This window comes from Anticarsia gemmatalis, chromosome Z (assembly GCF_050436995.1).
Source record: "Anticarsia gemmatalis isolate Benzon Research Colony breed Stoneville strain chromosome Z, ilAntGemm2 primary, whole genome shotgun sequence".
Taxonomy (NCBI): domain Eukaryota; kingdom Metazoa; phylum Arthropoda; class Insecta; order Lepidoptera; family Erebidae; genus Anticarsia; species Anticarsia gemmatalis.
The window spans coordinates 2,307,528-2,328,295 of record NC_134776.1 but is presented as its reverse complement, the minus strand read 5'-3'; the positions used below and the strand labels follow the sequence as shown (position 1 = coordinate 2,328,295).

General features: G+C 35.5%; 1 protein-coding gene across 3 annotated transcripts in view; it reads left to right on the top strand.

The window, feature by feature from the left end:
- Positions 1 to 20,768, top strand: part of Ets65A (DNA-binding protein D-ETS-3) — a 100,110-nt gene that overhangs the window by 51,616 nt on the left and 27,726 nt on the right. The gene's annotated exons all lie outside the window — the stretch shown is intronic.

Here is a 20,768-nt window from a genome sequence, read left to right as displayed (position 1 = left end):
AAATCTTAAACGTGTGGTAGACTCAAGGTATATTCGCTTCCTACTCTAGGAAGAGATGAGACTCATGCCCAGCACTGTGAAGATAATGGGTTAATTTTATAACATCTAAAAAAACTAAAAAGTATAATTAAAATTAACAACTAAGTACCTAATAAGTATGCTCCCAATACATAGCCCCTACATTTTCGAAGTATTTTTTCTTCTTGCACCACTGCACCTGAATTGAAAACCAAATATATTGGCATCGAGATAAGAGCAGACTGCGTTGATTAATAAACTAGATTGATCCACTGATTGGATTTCTACCAGTCAGTAATGGATTTTGTGCATTCCCTCTCCCTTATTCAAAGGAAATTAGTTTCATTCGGTGCTTCGCAGGCTGAAAACCAAATAGTGCAAATGTTATACCTACCTAGTTCTATTGCATTGAATACTAGAAAATATTAGTAGTCATTCATCGTTTCCAATAACACATCGCTAGCGATACTAGCATGCCTAACAGAGGTTTTAGTTATTTAACGCCAACGCTTTTTAAATGTAATATTAGCCAAAGACCTTTTCTTCTCATTGTATTATTTGAGTATGAATTTCTAAAGCGTTAGTAAGTTTTCGAATCCCGAGTTTGTAGGCCTACAGAGAGTAGAACTTTCAAAATAATAATAATTGTACCATAAATACTATAACTACAGGCTCATATACAACAGTATTATAATTTATTGGGTGCCATGAAGTAAAAGAGGTTTTTCCATTTGTTACGAAGAATTTATAAATTATATTTAGCCGCGCGAATTGATATCTGAGGTTAAGCCACGCTTGCCGAGCTTGTTCTGTGGATGGGTCTTATACATATCAAGATCCTCCATGTTTCGGGAGGCACGTTAATTTCTGGGTCTCGGCTGTCGTTTTCGAAGACCTTTGATCTTTGATCGTTAACAGTAGTTGGAAGCTTGAAAGTCTCACAACCTGTCTCACCAAAGAGTATCGTGTTATATCCCGGGTAACTGGGTTGTGGAGGTCAGGTAAGCAGTCGCTCCATGTAAAACACTGGTATTCAGCTGACTGGAAGCCGACTCCAACATAGTTTGGAAGAAAGCCTAAGCTGATACACATAAATTGGTTATAAGCAGTAGCGATCTGTTGATAAACGATTAGTAGATAACAAAATCTTTGTCGGGAATTCAAGTGACCAGTCTGAGCTGTATTGTATGTATCTTGCTTTGGAGGGCATGAAAAGTTACACCCTAGTCATTGCTATTTAATATGCAGGTGGAAAAATTACATTCATAAATATATAATATGCAATTATTATAGTTCAAAAGTAGGCAAGAATCCTTGACGCTAATCATATCGTTTTAGTTTCTTTACTGGTTATCAACTTTTAAGCTTGGTATTGATGAAATAGTCGGTGTTTACTCAGACCTTTCTGTAAGGCACGTGTAATCGAACTTGCTTCATAAATTTTATTATACATAGGTCTTCGTCATTGACCGGATACTTTTTGTTATATGTCATTTTAATGGAGAGTAGGGAGGTAGAGAGTAGCTAAAATTATAAATTTTGAAATATATATTTATAATATAAATTAAAGAAAATAGTAAAATAATAACTTTGGTGTTCATAAAATATAACATCAAAAATATGCCACGATTCATATACAAAAGCTCTTTTTGTGTTTAGCTATATTAATAATTTCGAACAACGCCTTCACAAACAAGTAGTTAATATTTTAAAATAAACTATAATACGAAGATGCCGACGGGAACATTTATGTGTACAAGGAACAGCAATTAAAAACTGATTTACTACAAACGTACGGTAAACATTTAAACGTTCCATCGATTTAAGGAGAATGCTCAAAAAAAACCCAGGCTGTACACAAAAGTTATGTAACTCAAAAAAATAGTTATACTGTGTAATTGAATTCCCAATGTTTACCTCTATCAAATTCGATGGCTGAACATACTATTTTGCTATAACTTTTCAGTAGGGGTTTTCAATATATTTTTATATTTTTTAAATAAGTTACCTATATAAATGTTTAATCTTTGTTGAGTCACACATTTTTAATATAGGTATGTAACTGAATTACAAATTAAAAATATTAAAAATTATATGTCCCCACCGAGGGGCACGAGCCTCCCCTCTTAACAAAGAGGGGGATCAGGCCTTAGTCCACCACACTGGCAGACAATTGGAGGGCTATTATTAGGTAGAAAAGTGTTGTCATGGTGGTAGATTGCTAGCCTATAGCCTATGAAGCACCAAACCCTTCCATCCCTCCACTAACTTTTGCAGTATGCACGGGAAGAAATACAGCTGGCACCTTCTATGTACTATGTAGTGATAGAATATAATTATTTTATTGTTAATTATTTTTTAAAAATCACAGTTCCATTTAGTATTAGATTATACAATTATATTATTCAAAAAATAATCATTGTGATGAATTTTTGAAAAATATTTATTTTTTTAATTCACCTTTTAAATAGTAGATAATAGCAAAAAATAGTATTTAGCCATCGAATTTGATAGAGGCGAATATCTGGAATTGAATCACTCAGTATCACTAAAATTCTGAGTTACACACCGTTTGTGTACGGCCTGGGTTTTTTTCCATACATTTTGAGCATTCTCCTTTGTTAGGAAATAAATCTAAAGGATAGACGTAAAAAGTAGGTTTTAATCCCCGATTTCAGTGTTACACCGACTAACGCGAGCTGGCAACGTCGCAACCGGAAGTGCGCGGAGGGGCAACGTCGCCCCGGCATCGATCATGGCTGTGGCACGCACACGAGCGTGCAACACCCACACACACATACACGCGTGCTCTTAGAGCCTTCAAGGTGTTTGCATGTTGTTCAAATTATTGTTTTCAACCCTGGAGTGAGATCCTCGCGGAGGTTTTCACGTTCAATGAAGTTTTCTTTGTAAGGGATTACAGAGTTTAGGATAGCGTTGAGGGTGTGGATTTCAAATTGTATATAGAGGAGTTAATGGTGTTACATATCGGAATACTGTATTTCATGTCATACGTACACATAGGTATAACTGTGTGGTCGTGTAATAGTTAAGTGAAAGCCTCGAATCAATTCGCATTTTAGGTACATATGTCTATGAAAACCTATTTATTTGTGTCCATGTTTAAAGTTATTAGCTATTAAATATCAAGCTTGCAGATTATATATAATTTGTTTTTCATCCTCAAAGACGGATGACAAAAAATATGTTCATTTAATTAGTTACGTGCCATTCAATTTCAATATGCTGCTAGTAGGAATCAATAACATCTATATATTGCAGTCACTGTAGTTTGTATGATTATAAAAAAGTGTATACATATTCTATAAGTTTATAAACGAATTGTCTCACTTACTTAAATAACAACTGTTACCGCTGGTAATCTAAAATTCTGTCAATAAAAAAATATCTATAAGCAGCGTAAAATAATAAACAGTATGATCATAATGTATCAGCAATAAATTACGTTTTGTTTTTAATTATATGCCTGTGAACACATAAATCAGCTTAGTAACTGAATGGTATTTTGAGGTCCCACCGTTAAAGTAAATACAGGCTTGACCACAGGTCTGTTTGCACATATCAGCCTGTTTACAGTGTCCATTCACCCTGTTTACAGCCTAAATAGACCAACAGTAATGCCTTTGACACCAACGGGACACAAACAATGAAATTACAATACTGAGAATTTGATTTCCAAAATGCAGTTTGGACGTCGAAATTCGGACAATTTGCCGTTTGATGTGATTGAAACAAACATCAATAGCAATTACCGTGACGTTGATTTTAGGTTTGAAATTCAAATATTCCTTTGTGGTTGTTCGGCGTTGGTAATCGATAGTAAATTTGCTCTAAATGTTGTCATTTGACGCAATTTTGAATGCGTAGGTGCTTAGTTAAAAATGTAATTATTTCGTTCACTGTTACCTTACAACCGTTCACTGTTACTTTTAAAGGTATCCTTTCAATCAATTAATGAATCATACAGCCTATCGTAGTCCACTGCTGGACTACAATAGGCTCTGTGTGAGCCTCCTCTCCCAAGGTAAAAGTAAGTAAAGTTTAAGCCTAAGATATCCTTTAAAGAATTTTAATCCTAGCCAGGTATATAAAAATATATATTTATTGTGTATGTGTGTAAATATGTTTATAAGTTGTCTTATTATCATAGTACGTACGTAGTTGGTACTGTCGAGTATGGCGAGTTTGACATTTATAATGTTCTTTCAAAATAGTTCTTACGGAGCCCTATAGAGGCGCTAAACAGACTTTCGCGTAAACCTCCCAGCCGGTTATCGGTAGTCGATAGTAGTAGAGATTCGAGCTACAGATGAAAACGTGTGAGTTGTCCAAAGAAATTTATTTGAATTTGAATAAAGGCTGTATCTAACTCATGTGATGTTAATAATCTATACTTGATGCTAAACAATCAGACAGTCGAGCTAACTTTAGTATTAATATTCCATAGAAGAATGGCTGACTTTGACCTGAGTATCGTCATGCCTTGAAGGCCCGTCGGTCCAGGTTGTAACTAACAATGACAGTTGTTTGAACTTAGTCTTTGTCACTGTGGCTGGCTAAGTAGGTTAAATTGCTTCTATTCAAATTGACCTTTAATAAAGTAACCTACTGGTAACTGTGGGTGACTGTGTCAGTTATGGTGTCTAGACGCGGGCTTTGAGAAAGGGTACACGAGAGTCTACCTTCCTGACTAAAAGCAGCGCTTTACATTAATTCAAGAACGTGCTAAAATATATCGTTCATCTATGCATCCCCATAAACTTTTAGATCGCTCAGTCTGTTCTGTTTTATCCAGCTATCCCTCCAAGAAAGTGTACTGATCGCCACTCCATCTCCGTTTGAATCTTCCCCGTATTCGCTGATCATCGACTGCGACGCCTACTAAGCCACCTACACCTTGCAATTTTAACCCTTATCTTTGTAAGTAATATTAACACCTAATTCCAAGCAAAGTTTGCACCAATCGCACTCTGCATCACTTCGATGGAAGGCGAATGCTTATAAGAGAAGAAAAATAGTATTTCATAGCACACGTGCGTGCATATAATTAAGGATTGAATAAGGTTGAATTTTTTAACGTCTCAATTCCCCTGCGTATATGCATTTTGAATAATGTTCCTGCTAAACGTAACATACACTGATTAAAATACAGTAATTGTAGCAATTACAACATAATGGATTACATAACTAGAAAAAAAATTGTAAATTAAGGCTTGTTCTTTTAGGTAACATTCGAACATAAAATCACGGCTCCTTTCCGCAGGGTACGCAGAGACCAGAGATAACCACTTGGTTCGATCCTTGACAACTTCACTTGCTTCATTCATACATACATCTGTTCATACAGAACATAGCGTTTTAGTATAAGCCTTAAAACTCCCTATTAATAACTGCTTATACAACTATGTGTTAGTAATAAGTCATACTAAAGTTATTACATCTATTGTTGTCAGATAATTTGCATACATTATCTTGTTACGCGTCACTGAATACGCATTTAAGGTATACGTAGATAGGCTTAATGACTGATAATAATATGTGTCTATTGTAGAACTGTTTAGAGTTCGTCTTTATTAAAACTTGAGAAAACCTGATCACAAATTAAAATTTACGTTAAATTATGAGTACCGATTGTCATTTTTAAAGACCTTTGATAGTCGTTAACAGTAGCCGAAAGTCTGACAACCAGTCTCACCGAAGGGTATCGTCTTATATCCCAGGTAACTGGGTTGTGGAGGTCCGAAAGGTAGTCGCTCCGTGTAAAATACTGGTATCCAGCTGCATCCAGTGACACTGGAAGCTGACTCTAATTTAGTTGAAAGAATTCACGAAAGGCAGCCTGAAACAAATTTTAAAGATCCTTTAATTCAGCCAGTACTAATACCCCATCCCCTACCAAAAAAGCATAACGCTATTTCATTAAACTAAATCACTTTTAATAAACTTTCATATCGGTGTGAATAGAATATATCATTAGGGGAGGTTTACACCCGGCGGGAATGAAGGGTGATCCTTGCGCAAGATAATGTACTTGTACAGCGATCAAACCACTTGAATTACTTCGGCAAGTTTGTTCGGATCAATGCCATCTATCGGGCGGTGGTATTAATTGTGTTATTGTTACGCCTGTTACACTTGAAAGGGAGAGGCAGAGGTATTGGCACCACTTGGCAGAGGTATTGGTAAATGTTGAGGAATTCATTGGTCGCTTTGTCCGAGTTAGCAAATTAGGATCTGTAGAATGAATACATACAAACATACATAAAATTACCTTCCGTTACCAGAGACAGCTACTTACCAGAGAGTAGCAACTTGCTACGATCCTTGCATCCCTTGCTTCATTCGAATATTCGGTAGACTGCCTTTTCGCTAAAATAAAATAGAAGTATTATAACTATTCCCCTCTCCTGGAATTTCATGATTTCAATCAATAACGACTTCTGCTATTATGTAAATGATTCTGGTTCAGTTCAGAAAATGTGGTTTAAGCACTATTTTCGGATCAAATTTTTATAATATTCTCAAAAGGTCCCGTTATTTAGTAGCATGATCAAAATTCAGTGGAAAGCTCATTAGTTTATCATATTCATTTATTGATAATGCCATAGCACAGGATCAAAATTATTATAAATGCCGGAAAGTGGGTGTACTTAAAACTCCTCTGTCTACGCCTTTAAATGTACCAAGCAAGTTTCTATTAGAAAATTAAATTGGCCTGTGTATTGAAACGAGAAATATGAAAAAGTCTAGAAATATTTCGTACATTTAGGCCACTGCGCATAACCTAGATTTGTTTCTTGAACGTCTAACGTGACAATTGGTGCAGAAGAGAGCACAATTTCTAAATCTTTCAATATTTTTGTAGTCAAATATTTTAAGACTTGTACTAGACCGTGGTGTTGCTTGCTATTTTTGGATTATCAGACACTGTTTCACTTCATACTTATTGTTAAGAAAACTGGTTTAAAATTATATGATTGTTTAATCTGTAAATCGAATCTAGGACACCTTTTATAGTGTTGGTAAATAACCTTTTAACTAATGTAGTAAATATTTAAAAATGTTTAGTGATATTTGATGATTTTAAAGCGGTCACCACGCTATGGACGGGGATTTTGGATTCGATTTTAGATATTAAAGTATTTGTCTCATCCACATAATGTTGGCAAAATTCCCAAGAAGTAAAATGTTCTTTTGTTACTGAAAAAAGAGTGAGTATCGTAAGTCAATTAAATTCTCCTAGTCTAAACACTGAGAATTAGATCACCAAGCCAGTATCATTTCACCATCAAATATAACTTGACCCTTCATTAAATACAGATAACACAAAACCCGGTAGCAAGTATCATTGGATAATATTTCAATGGTCCATGTTTCGATTAAACCGCTATACGTTTCTCGCATTCAAATGCTACGCCGTAGCTGTCGTAGAGATTATTGTAGCTATCTGTCTACGGGCCGTAGCACACACGTTGGCTGTTGGCGTGTTCGTAAGGGTGTATTCACATCAACTCGAGTGTGAAATAGATCGTATTTGTAGCTGTAAAATAAAGGGCTAAATAAAGACGTTTTTTTTTTTGTCAGATAGGTATTACAAAACGAGTGTTGCTTTGACTCGAGTAGTAATATGTCCCTAAATGCATATTCGAAGCATTGTACTGTGTTGGTAGTAAAATATCATAACGAAATTGGTTTTCTTGAGAGAGTTCCATTAACAGCTTTAATATATATAAAATGTCAGCAACCCGCTCAGTGCCAGGCTGTGGCAAACTCAGGCCTATCCTGTCTGTCTTTAAGTGCATGGTATCTTCAAAAATTACAGCTGAAGATCATTTTGATCTTACCTGTGTCCAACAAAAATACCACATCAAACATGTAATGCGACACCACAGGTATAAAAAAGATAGACACGGCCAGCTTACAAGACTATTCTTGCAACGAGGGTTAAAAATGATATTACTCTTAGCTTAATGTTTAGAATATGTTTGGATAATTCACACAGAGCTCGTACTGTAATAATCTGACATCTGATATACATGCTTATATAGTTCTAAACAAATTTCACATCCAAGCTCGGAACAGATACCTGAACAAATATTTGTTTTAGATGGGATTCGAACCCACTACCCATGTACATACCTTAAGAATAATAGTAGTGTATAATACACGAGGCTTGACGTACAAGCCATTGAGCTGTAATCCAAGCCCGTATCGGACTTACACACAACTATATCACGAACGACTCTAACGCAGGAAGGACGTACTGACCAGTATTCTCGTTAGCGTTTAATATATTATACTCGTATTATAAAAGCGATAGTAACTCTAGCAAGCTCTAATGTCCTTCTCGTCGATATTCAACTATGAAGGCCAGTTTCATTGGAATCAGCCAACTATGCAAAACTCTTTTCTTGAGAAATGCTCAGAATTTTTTGGCCCGGCTCGGGATTTGAATCCGAAACTCCTGTCTGGCGCATACAATTCATTTTGTGCCAGATAGATAGTTAAAACGCAACTACCTCTATACTTGAACTGACGAGGCTATGGTATACCTTGGTGTGTTATGGCACAAGTTACACACCAAAAGTTGACTGGAGTTATGTGTGCACTGTGCAAGTCTGCATGTTTTTACAGAATTTAAATCGCACTCGTCAATGCTGGAATACGCTCGGACGTCTATTTTTTAGCAGAAGTCAGTTCAGATAATAAAGTGCATATAAAACATTATATTTATTTTCAAATTGTCGTTTTTGCTATCCAACCAATCCTACCTAGTAGTTCTGTCCGTCTGTTAAAATTTTACTTAACAGCTCATTCGAAGTCCTTATGTAAAGTTTAGCAGAGTGATACATAAGAACAATTGTATCCTAGACACACATAAAAAACAAAAAAGACATTTACACGCATCATCACTCACATCGTCATCAGCAAAAATTCAAATTACAAAAATCTTATATTCTATACAACTTATCTTAACAAAATAACTCACAAAACTACACCATTCAACTACACATAGCTACTAGTACAAGAAAGGTCGGAGCGTTATAATTAGTAGTGATTTAGTACGGTAAGGTGAAGGGCGTCGCGGCCGACTCGTAATGACAAACTAATTATATAAACACCCTCTTTCATAGCTTTATGCTTATTCTTTCTTTGAAGGCATGAGTTGTGTCTCAATTTAGCTAGGAATTCTTGCTGTATTTTATTTTATTGTTGGTTAATGGTCCACCTAGTGTAAAAGATGTTTGAGCCAGTACTTTACAATAAAACAGCTTGCTATCAGGAAAGTAGACAGGAGTCAAACCTAGAACCCCGTTCTATGCAGGCTGTATAATATCAAATTAATAAAATCAAAAGTGTATCTTGAATTGCAATGCCGCAGAAAAAAAGGTTACTATTTTTTTTTGCCAAAAATATTTATTCCATCATTAAAATGGCATCCGTATGTTATTCATATAGACGTATTAACATATTTATATTTCAACATGCGTATAAACGCGCCCCGACACCTGCCCACCATTGTGTCAAATAGACAATACGCGTTACCTCACCCAATTATATGGACAATTATCGACATAGGAAAAAGGCCGGCAATTTATTAAAAATACACACAAAAGCCTGAACAAAGCCGTCTATTGTTCCCAAACGAAAATTGGGAGCGAACGTATTAAAAAAACAACAAAAAAATATGAGAGTGACAAACAAGCCGAACGAATGCCAACTTCGACGCGCAATAGGCTTTTAATAAAAACGGTTGGGACGCTCTTTGAAAACATCGAACTGTTCAATTTTCGCAGCGCACCGCGGTCCACAAAGGCTGATTATCAAGGCAGGTCATTATCTACGCCCACCGTGTTTATTTTTCTCAGATAAAGATTAGCCGGAGTGTTTTGCTATTGGAGGGGTTTGTGGGGGTTGAAGTGAGAGGGGGCGTGTAGGGGCGTGTGTAAGTTAGGGTGCCGCCCCTCGCACCGGAGGTCCCGGCTAGTAGACGGCCGTGCTCGGTGTACGCATCGTGATGCGGGCTCCGTAGTCAAAGAATCATGCTTGATATCAAAAGCTCTGCCGACTATCTCAGTCGGTCGGGCACATTCACCAACTTCTCTATGTTGTTTGCCGGTGAATATCATTTTATTATTATTATTGCTATTGTGTTGTGTGGTGCCAGTGACACGTGCAGTGATTGTGTGTATGTAGAAGGTCGTAAGTACTGTGACCGACCTATGTACTTAGGTCGTTTGGAGAGGGAGTTATTTATAAAAAAATAGGTCGAAAAATATTTATCGACGAATATTTTTAACAAATTTATTTAAGCTTAATTTTTGCAGGTATATTTTATTCCTGCATTTAGTTTGTTGCATACACTGGTATGCTAGATGGTAGAGTAAACGGCCAATATAAGAGTGTAGGTATTTAGTGATTATTTTATGCATATAGTCGGGTTTAGGTATTTAAAGTGTGCCAATTGGCATGTGTATATGAATGTGGTAAAATTTTATGTGTGTTCGTTTGTATGTCCATTGTCCGTCTATCACGTGGCTGTATTTTCTTAATAGTCCTAATTTAATCTCAGAATTTAGTATTATCTTGTAAATAAGGCATTTATGATATTTTAAAAATTATGTATTTGTGGTTGATCAGATTATTTTAAGTGTAAGTATTTTTTTAAGAATTTACTGTTGTTAAATAATCGTTACGTATATCCACGTAGGTATTTTTTATTTAGTCCTCGTTTTGTGATCGATCCCGACTACTCGCACTTGACTGTTTTAGTACAGTCCGTTTTTTTTATTTTTCAATTTAGTATAAATATTATTTCTATTAACTGAATAACATAATGGCAATTATCTTAAAATGCTTTTGTAATATCCATAGCCAGTGAATTATGCTAAGTATTACGGACTGCTATCATCTTATATATAAAAATCTCGCGTCACAGTTTTCGTTGCCATACTCCTCCAAAACGGCTTGACCGATTCTCATGAAATTTTGTGAGCATATTGAGTGGGTCTGAGAATCGGCCAACATCTATTTTTTATACCCCTAAGTGACAGTTTTTTTATATGGCAGAACAACGTCTGTCGGGTCAGCTAGTTTTAGATAAATATGTATACCTTCATGAATAAATTAATCACGCTTTGTTCCCTTGTTGGTAGGCAGATCCACAGTCCAAGTACTATATTATTTATTTAAATTTATATTATTCCTGTATACATTTCTTCTCCAACTCGATTTTATTAGTGTTTAAAATAGTTTAAAGAAAAGAAAAGTAACTATAATTAACAATTAATTATCATGCTAAGGTGCGTTTACATGTGACAGTTTAATTAACTTTCACAGTATTTAATAATCCTGTCTTTTATTCTTATAAGATTAAATGAATACCAAATTTTTGATGCTATTTTCTAGTTAGAATTTACTATTTCGATTGTTTTAGTAAAATATTTTTATTTACAGAAGCTCCTTGATTATTATTTCATTTCTATTTAATTGCTTAAAACCAATCGTATAATACATACAAGTTGTAGACAATTTCATCATCTTTCATTATGTAGAAGACACTTTTTCTCTACGACGAACCGTTTTAAAGAAATTAGTGAAAAACTAAAAAATGGGAACTTTAACCCCCTCCCCCCACTCCGGCGCCCCCCCTAGAGGCGGGGATTTTTAGTATGTTTATTTTCTAAGCATCCTGAACCAATTTGCTCAGGATCCCGCTCACGCACTCTACACCCGCTTTTGGAGTATTCTTTGAGCGGACTATCTGAAAATTATATCAATATTTTAACTGCGTATTTCGAACCTCTTGTGGAGAAATGGCGTAACTCTAATTAAATTAAATATAACATACGTCATTTTAGCACTGAAAATTACTTACATATTTGAACTGCACATTTCGAACCTCTAGTAATAAAACGGCGTAACCTCAATTCAGTCAAATATCACATACGTCGTTTTAGCACCGAAAATTACATCAATATTTCGACTGCACATTTCGAACCTCTATTTATAAAAAGGCGTAACATCGATTCACTCAAATGCAATATGCGTCGTTTTAGCACTCAAAATTGCATCAATATTTCAACTGCGCGTTTCAAAGCTCTAGCGGAGAAACGGCATAACCTAAATTCAATAAAATGCAACATAATATGTCGTTTTAGCACTGTAAATAACATCAATATTTGAACTGCATTTCGCATCTCTAGGGATAAAACGGTGAAATCTCAATTCAATCAAACGCGACATACGTCGTTTTGCCACTGAAGATTAAATTCACTTTTCCTTTAACCCAGATAAGGTCTGGCCTTAAAATACTGGAAATTGTCTGTTCGACTTTAGCTAGGTATAAAATCGAAAATTTACATGCCTACATTTCTGGAAGCCATTTTGAATTTCATTGCGGGTTCAGGTCTTCCATATTGTTGGGCGTTGCTATCTAGGCGGAGACTGACCTTGCAGTCAGAACAAAATACCTACAAAACATGGCTCGCTTTTATGGTCTGAGCTGTAATGTATGAAAATGTTAATCATTTTGATCCTGGGTCGCTCAAAGTGCCACCTTTTTTTTTCATTTGTGGCTCGGAGTTCGGTAATCTGCCCCTTATATGTCCAAATACTCGAGTTGTATAGAACTAACTTAGAAATGACAAAACTTAGGTCGCGGTAATAATGAAAAATACCGATATAATAAACCAATTTCCGTTTTTATTACAATACTAGCGGACCCGACAGACGTTGTCCCGTCTACACGTCTTTAATTTTTAAAAAATAATTTAAAAAACATTGTCCAGCAGACAACATTGTGAATCTAAACCATTCTCAGATCCTCTTGAACACACACAAAAAATTTCATCGAAATCGGTCCAGTCGTTTATGATTAGTTCACTTGCAGAAGAATCTATAATATAAAGATTTCTCAATAGTAGATAGGAGTTTAGTAACGTGCACGGTAAATGGCAATAGGCTCGTCCCTTATTACATGGAACTAACATTGTTCATGGCGGAACTTATTGCTCTAAAAATGATTTTGAGCGAGATCAAATCGTTCCAATATAGAAAAATAACACTAAAATCAGAACAATATTTTGAGCGTCTTTTATAAATAAATAAATTTTCCGTTTCATATCTCCTGCAAAAGTTATTATTGCAGCTTATACTTATTACTCTAGGCTGATAGTGGGGAATGTCCACATATTGGCCATTTAATTAACATAACTAAATCCTTCGTAGTATATGAGAGCAACTTCGCTTGCGTCACATAACAGATAATTTTCCCCATTTTTGAAACATTTTTTACTGCGGCTTTGCTCGTATTGGTCATAGCGTGGTGTTATATAGCCTATAGCCTTCCTCTATAAATGGGCTATCTAACTCTGAAAGATTTTTTTCAAATCGGACCAGTAGTTCCTGAGATTAGCGCATTCAAACAAAAAAACAAACAAACTCTTCAGCTTTATAATAAAAGTATAGATGATTGAAATCTTGAATGTAGTTTGTTATATTTTTGTATTTGTCTCTAAAATAAAAATGGCATTTTATTATTTAAAAAAAGTGTTTGTAAACCTATACATATAATAAAATTATAACAATCTCATGTCTGCACATTATAGATCATATTAAAGAAAAACTAAAATGGGGGGTCTTCATACAACCAACAGAAGCCAAAAATATTATTATTTTTTTTTGTCTGTCTGTTTGTTGTTTGCTTTTCACGCAAAAACAACTGGACGGATTTAGATGAAACTTTTTTGTTATATAGCTATTAGTCTTCGCTAACATATAGGCTATTTTCTTTGGAAATTCGCTTTTTAGGGGGGTAGAAAGAGGGGGTAAGTTTGTATGAAACTCCGTCAGTTTTGGAGTTAATTCGATTAAAATTAATATTTGGCTACATAGTTAGAAATTAGGAATGACGCAATAAATATTTTTGGAAATTCTGCCTTAACGGGGGTGAAAAAGTTTCTATGGAATTACGTCGGTTTTGAAGCTAAATCTATAAAAATTAAAGTTGTTTAGCAAGCAAGTGGTCATGATCTCCTGGTAACTGTGAAAAGGTTTATAGAGAGTTTTTATAGTTTATAGAGCCGTTTTTTAGTTTTTTAGGCCTAATTCTGATCGGAAAATAGATCCACAGCTACCAGGAGATCATGACTGATTGGTGTTGTTATTTCCATATTCTGTTCTTCTAGCATGTTCAAACACGGTCGAGCGGGATAAAAAGTATCCAATGTCCCTCTCCTGGCTCTAAGCTACGTCCCTACCAATTTTCAGCCAAATCTGTTCTGCCGTTCTTGAGTTATAAGGACTTTCTTTTATATATATAGATTTGTATGAGAAAAAGAAAAGGGTTATTTTTAGGATTTTTCCAGCGATAATTCTAATTTTTCTCGCCGTAAAAACCATCCTTAAACTTCAACGAACATTTTAAAAAAAGATTTGGCCAAATTGGTCGAGGCGTTGTTGAGTTATGCGCTTACCAACACATTTTGCGGTTCATTTTTATATTATAGATAATATTTACATTGTTAAAAAAAATGTATTTATGTCAAAAATAGTTCTATTACTGGGAAAAAAACGGATAAGGCAGTTTTATCTCTTTTAAAAGTATTTCGGTAAAAGGGCGTAGTATTTGCGACCCGGCGGACCCAAACGTGCCTGACCAAAGAAAACATTGTTCTAAATAATATTTACAATTGAAGCATAACCTTCTATTGTAGTAGAATCGTTGAGTTTGAATAAAAATCAAAATTGTAGTTATGACGTTAAAAATGAGAAGGTCTGGTAACTGTGATTATCAGAAAAAAACTGCAGTTTTTTCTTAAATTTGTAATCTGGCGCTTTATCGATCAGATGTTTTAAAATTTTAGACTAATTAAATTGTTTTTTAATTTAAGTTTATAAAAAACTACGGCAGAATCGTATAGCGTCCAACAATCACAACGCAAATTGCGACAGTGCGGCAGACATAATTTATAATCATCAATTACAAATAATACACAATTTACGAAATAAAGTCGCTCAAGATTTGTACAAAGCTCCCATTTCCATTATTTTTATTTGAGACTGAAAACTATGTAGCAAAATATACCTGCAGATGTAGTTATGCACTTATGCCTTTCGGCAGTCAAAACAAAAATAAAATATCTACATGTATAATCATACTATTGATTTCTCACACATCGTCTGCTCACAACAAAACAGTTTCAATTCATTGGCAACTCGTCGACAGCTGAATGCGAACATTGGACAGTTAACTTTTCAATATTTTCCTAAGTTCTGGAAATCCGGAAATGAATCTCAGCGTAGGCGTCGGTCAGAACGTTTGTTATAAAATAGATACACGTGTGGAATGATCGTGAATGTATGACGTAGATATTTTAACTGTATGGAGTAGTGTGATTTTTTAATTGTAGTGTTTGAGTACACGTAAAATGCTTTTTTGCCTCGGCGGAAGGAAAAGGAAATCTTGTAAATGTGTTTATTTTAAACGTGTATCGTATTTAAAGTTGAATTACGTAAATACCAAACTAATCGTTGATGTTTATTGCCATAAACATCAACGATTAGTTTGATTGATTGATTTACCAAACTAATCGTTGATGTTTATGGCAATAAACATCAACGATTAGTTTGGTAAATCAGTTGAAGTTGATAAATCAGCATGCTAATACTAAAATACTAACCCAGACTCATTAATATGCCCAACTAGACTTTCGCATTAGATTATACCAACCTCAGAAATGCGAATGTTTGAATGAGTACCTACTTGTTACCCAATTACAACAAATCTGCCCAACGGATTTGAAAATACATAATCTTAAGTAGGCTTCGTGTGATTGCGATTTTATTCTTTTTACCCAGGAAAATCTTTATGCGGTTGAAGCAACTGTTTATCTGTAACATTAGAAAGCACTGAAGCCAAGTGCTAGTCTCTGGTCAAGGACAATATTATGACCTTGAAAATAACGTTAATTACATGGAATATTAGATTTGTGATTTACTCATCAACCTTCGATCATGGCAATGTCAGGGTTGAGCTTCCAAACTAATTATGATATAGATTGAAACTATATTAATTGTATAGACAGTCTATACCTTGAATAGACTTATCAGAAAGGGAGATTCTTGAGAAGAAGGTTCTGTATTACCGTATTTGTTTCGTTGTTTTTCTTTTTTAAGATCTACAAAATGTATGACGCGTAGTCAATATGTATGGAACGACATATTAACCAATTCATACTATGTTATCATTGAAACGAAGTTAACTTGTATAATCATCATCATCATCATCATCTCAGCCGGGAATCGTCCACTGCTGGACAAAGGCCTCCCCCATCGAGCGCCAATAGGACCGGTCCTGGGCCGCCCTCATCCATCGGACTCCGGCAACCCTTACCAGGTCGTCGGTCCATCTTGTGGGCGGCCTGCCAACACTACGTTTAAATCACCACCACCACCGCCCACTAGAGGTACTTAGTACCACTAGTGCAAACAGTCAACCGACTAATGGCGGTCAAACCATTCTAACACGGCGGAAGGAAATAGCGAGACACAAGACGGGCAGCAGCGTCTTGTGATGAGCCTTCCGCCACTGCGATCGCCAACCCGCCTGCCAAGCATGGCGATTATGGCACAACCCCCCCCCCCCATAACTTGTATAATACAGACATAAAATTAAATCCATTTCAAAACACCATAGCACCTCAAAACTGAATGTTTCAAAGAGACATTTACCCAAATTGGCCGCTGTTTTTCAAAAAACATGACTCAAAAAGCTCATTTAAGCTGTTGTGGTAATAGTCACACTTAGTGGCTGAGCATCAGTAGAGATGCGCCGGTGATTGCCTTCGAGTGGATGAAAGCATGCAAGTGCCGGGGCGGGAAGTAACGCCGTTCTTTTGGGGTCATTGTTTTTGTGGTGGTTTAAAACTGTTTGTAGTGGAGGTGTAGATTTGAAATTAAAATTTAGTTATTGTGTAGTGTAAAATTTAATTTATTTAGTTTTGAAATTAATATTTGATTGATTCACTTTTGATGTTATACTTTTTGTAAACATTTTAAACCCAGAGGGAAACTCGTTTTCAAAATTCTATTCAGCTTTTGCTTATTTCTTTTTTTTATAAGGATTTAAGTTAGAAACATAAGCAGCATGAACGGTTTTGCAATTAAACACAGGTCATTTTGATAGCCAAGTTAGTAATTTGAAGCAACAGTATCTCAAATTGATGACCAATATAGTAGCTGCCTTTCAGAATATACAACTAGCGTCCCTAATTGGTAGCGATCTATTGTAAAATGATTTTGTAGGTACTAGAGAACTATGCCTGGACTTGTAACCTGCTTTTCTAACCACACATAATACCTACTAAACTAAAATTCTAATCTTTGGGCACCAAACATTACCAACAACAAATCTCACACCTTCTAAAATTTCCAAAAAAAAAACACTATTTTTATTCACTCCCCGATCAATACCACCCATAGTTTTATGTGTACTTGACCGAATTTCCCTTAGCTGTATTATAATAACAATATGAACAGCGCGTGCATGTCGCTTGTCGCTTGTCGCGTTGTTGCACGCGACAGAGCTGTAAACTAGCGCGAGTCTATATGTCGGTGCGCACCTCCCAAAATGTAATGTTGTGTTGGCATTCTACTTGTTATTCACCTATTTGAAATTTGATTTCCATTGAGTTGATTTAGAATTCAATTAGGATAAATAATAATAACCCTCGGTCGTAGCATTTACACTAGCGCGATTTTCGCAGCTGGTACTAACGAGTATCAAAATTTTGAAATGTACTGAAATATTTCTATGACACCCGCTACGGGCGCTGAAAAGTTTTTCATAGAAAATGTCGATAGCTTACAAAGAAAGCTTAGAAAATGGTATTGCCGGCTTAATTTTCGAATACGTAATTAACGTTTTTAAACGGTCACACCTAGTGCACATGAGGTCTTATACACAGTATTTTTTTTTATAATAACGATACCTTTTATATTTTGACCGACTTACAACGGTTTTTATCGCAGGCAGGCCAGGCCAGGCATTTTCGCAGTCAATAGGACCCCTGCTGGTGCATCTTAGTAGGAATTAATGACATAATTTAACATAAATTTTGTTTAACTATTATGTTTAATATGGAATCGGAAAAATCTGTTGGCTAGTGTTAAAGTTCGAGAGTAGACTAAAAATAGCTGATAAACAATATCTGGTTAAGAATAAAAATATTACGGCCGGACGTTTAATAAATATCCACAGTTCCTTAGTATGTTATCCTTTTCTGCAGTAGTTTATTGCAGTTAATTCAGTTAGTGTGTCTACATTTTTTTTAAGTCAAAGTTATCTCACTGCAACCTCAGTTTTCACGGTCATAACACAATTTTCTAACAATTTATCGGCTCCAATCAACAACTCAATCGTACTAAGCTCTGTAGTACATCTGCAAAGCCTTCCAGCTAAGGCCTGGCCTGATTCTTGAGTAAACATCCTGATTCAATCGCTTTATTGGCTTGCTAACTGTGTCGGCAGCAATTGACTGTTGCACTACATTTTGCTTCTCGGTTTATGAATGGAGCACTTTTAGTTTTTACTGACTTTGAAAACGACTGAGAAAGAATGGAAGAGGTCCTTAATTTCACTGTATTCTTTACGTATATTTTAAAGATGGAAGCGATTAACCGTGATTACTTTTTAGTTTGATTTATTTTTTATTCAGATCTGACGAGTAGTTTTTAGATATCCATAAAAATGCGTCTTCATCATTACTGATACGACCTTATAGCTTTGACGACAAACAAGGTTTAGGCTTCAGCTTAATCAAAAATTGGTTATCGAAATACATAGTATTTCCTAAAAAGAAAGTAATAATAATAGTTTTATTACATTGTATCGATTTGGAAAGTAGGTTAAGTGTAATTTAAAAGTGTTTTACGTTACGATAAATGTCGCTCGTAAAGTATGTATGTATGTTGAATGAGTATCGACTTTTTCAGCCCGGAACTTTGTTTGCTTATAGTCATTACTGCATCGACTAACAGTAGGCTAAGTGACTACTCTAACGACTTAGAATTGGGTTAAAATGTTTTCTTGTACCTATATTTTTGTGACAGAGAAAACCCAGTTTAAGTCATGTTTTTAGATATATGACAAATACAAGCCTAATATTTGGAGCGTAAAGCAGAACACAATGTTAGAAACTCATTTATAAACGGTACAAAACCAACTTTTTTAGTTACTTCTATGTATTTGTCCTTTAGAAGCCATTTACATTTTATGAATAGCGATACTTAGGCCATTCTGATCCATGTTCAAAATACCATGTCTCTTTAGTTTATCTATGTGAAACGTTATACAAAAGTATGAGTCGGGGTATGTTAGAGAAACGACAGTCAGATAGGTATTCTTTATGATCCAGAGGTATAAAAAAACTATCGCGATTCTGGAACAAAAAAGAAATGAATAGCAAAAGAACCAAACAAAACTTCCATCTGGTCTCAATGAGTCGGTTACTAGGTAAAATTCAATTGTGAATCTGCTCAAAGCATTTGACAATGGTTATCTAGATGTAAACAGGAGTAAAAGCAATTGTTCTGTGACTAGGCTCACGGTGCCTTCTCATAGCGTTCATACAATGTGGTAAAGCAATAGTCCTTGTATGGCGGTGAAACAGGTGGTGATAGAAATCATTTGTAAGTGTTATTGAATAGTAGAAGTAGTAGTATTTTTATAGCAATACGTTTCGGCCCGCGGCTTTGCCCGCGTAAAATTTAATGCCTTTCTGCGATCTGTGGTTTCAGTGCGTTGTCTATCAGTCAGTCGGTAACTCAGTAAGGGAGGAGTTCTATATACTTATACATTAATATTGTAAACATTTCAAGGAGGTTTAAAGAGAATAGCTACTATAATTGCTACTGTCTAATACTGGATACGATCCTATTAAAGATTAATGTGTTGGTTAACGGGCGATCGCCTTAGGAGAACCTATTACACGATATGAACACTAGTTAAAGGCATGTGAAGCTTAAGATACTTAATATAATTGTTCGCAAAAGATGTTTTATTTTTAAATTGCACGACACGTTATACGATACGAGGGCATCGAACGTTCATGGTCACTGACACGTGGGTATCAGCACTGTTTTTTTGCAACGGAGAACCCAAAAAAGCTTATAATATTTACAGTATAAGGCACTAATGTAATCTTCCTAAGCTTATAATACTTTGTAAAGTCCCACGAATTCTGTTAATAATATTTTATGATAGTAATGTGTAGCGACGGCAGATGACAAAAGCGCCTAGTATCATAGTTCGATAGTAAAGCAGTTATAGCCGAGTGGTGTAAGCATATTATGTATAGCTCGCAAATGGTCGAGGGCTTGAACCAAGTACAAATGACATACAAATGACTTATCGAAGTTATGTGTGTATTAAAAATAACTATTACTTGTTCTAACGGAGGAGGAAAAACATAATTCTGTAAGGTTTAAGTTCTTAAACGAATGCAAAGTGCGCTACTCGCGCTTGGCTAGTGTGGTGCCCTTAAGGCCTGTGCTCTCCTGTATTATGGGATTAGACCCTTGCCCAGCAGTGAAACAGTGATGTATTAAATTAATTTATCGTGTGGTGCCTTCATTGTTTCGGCTCATTATCTTTATTAAAAAGAATTGATAGTTAACGTTTGCCAAAGCAGTGTGTCAGCGATGGTTTTTGGGCTTAATACAAGAGC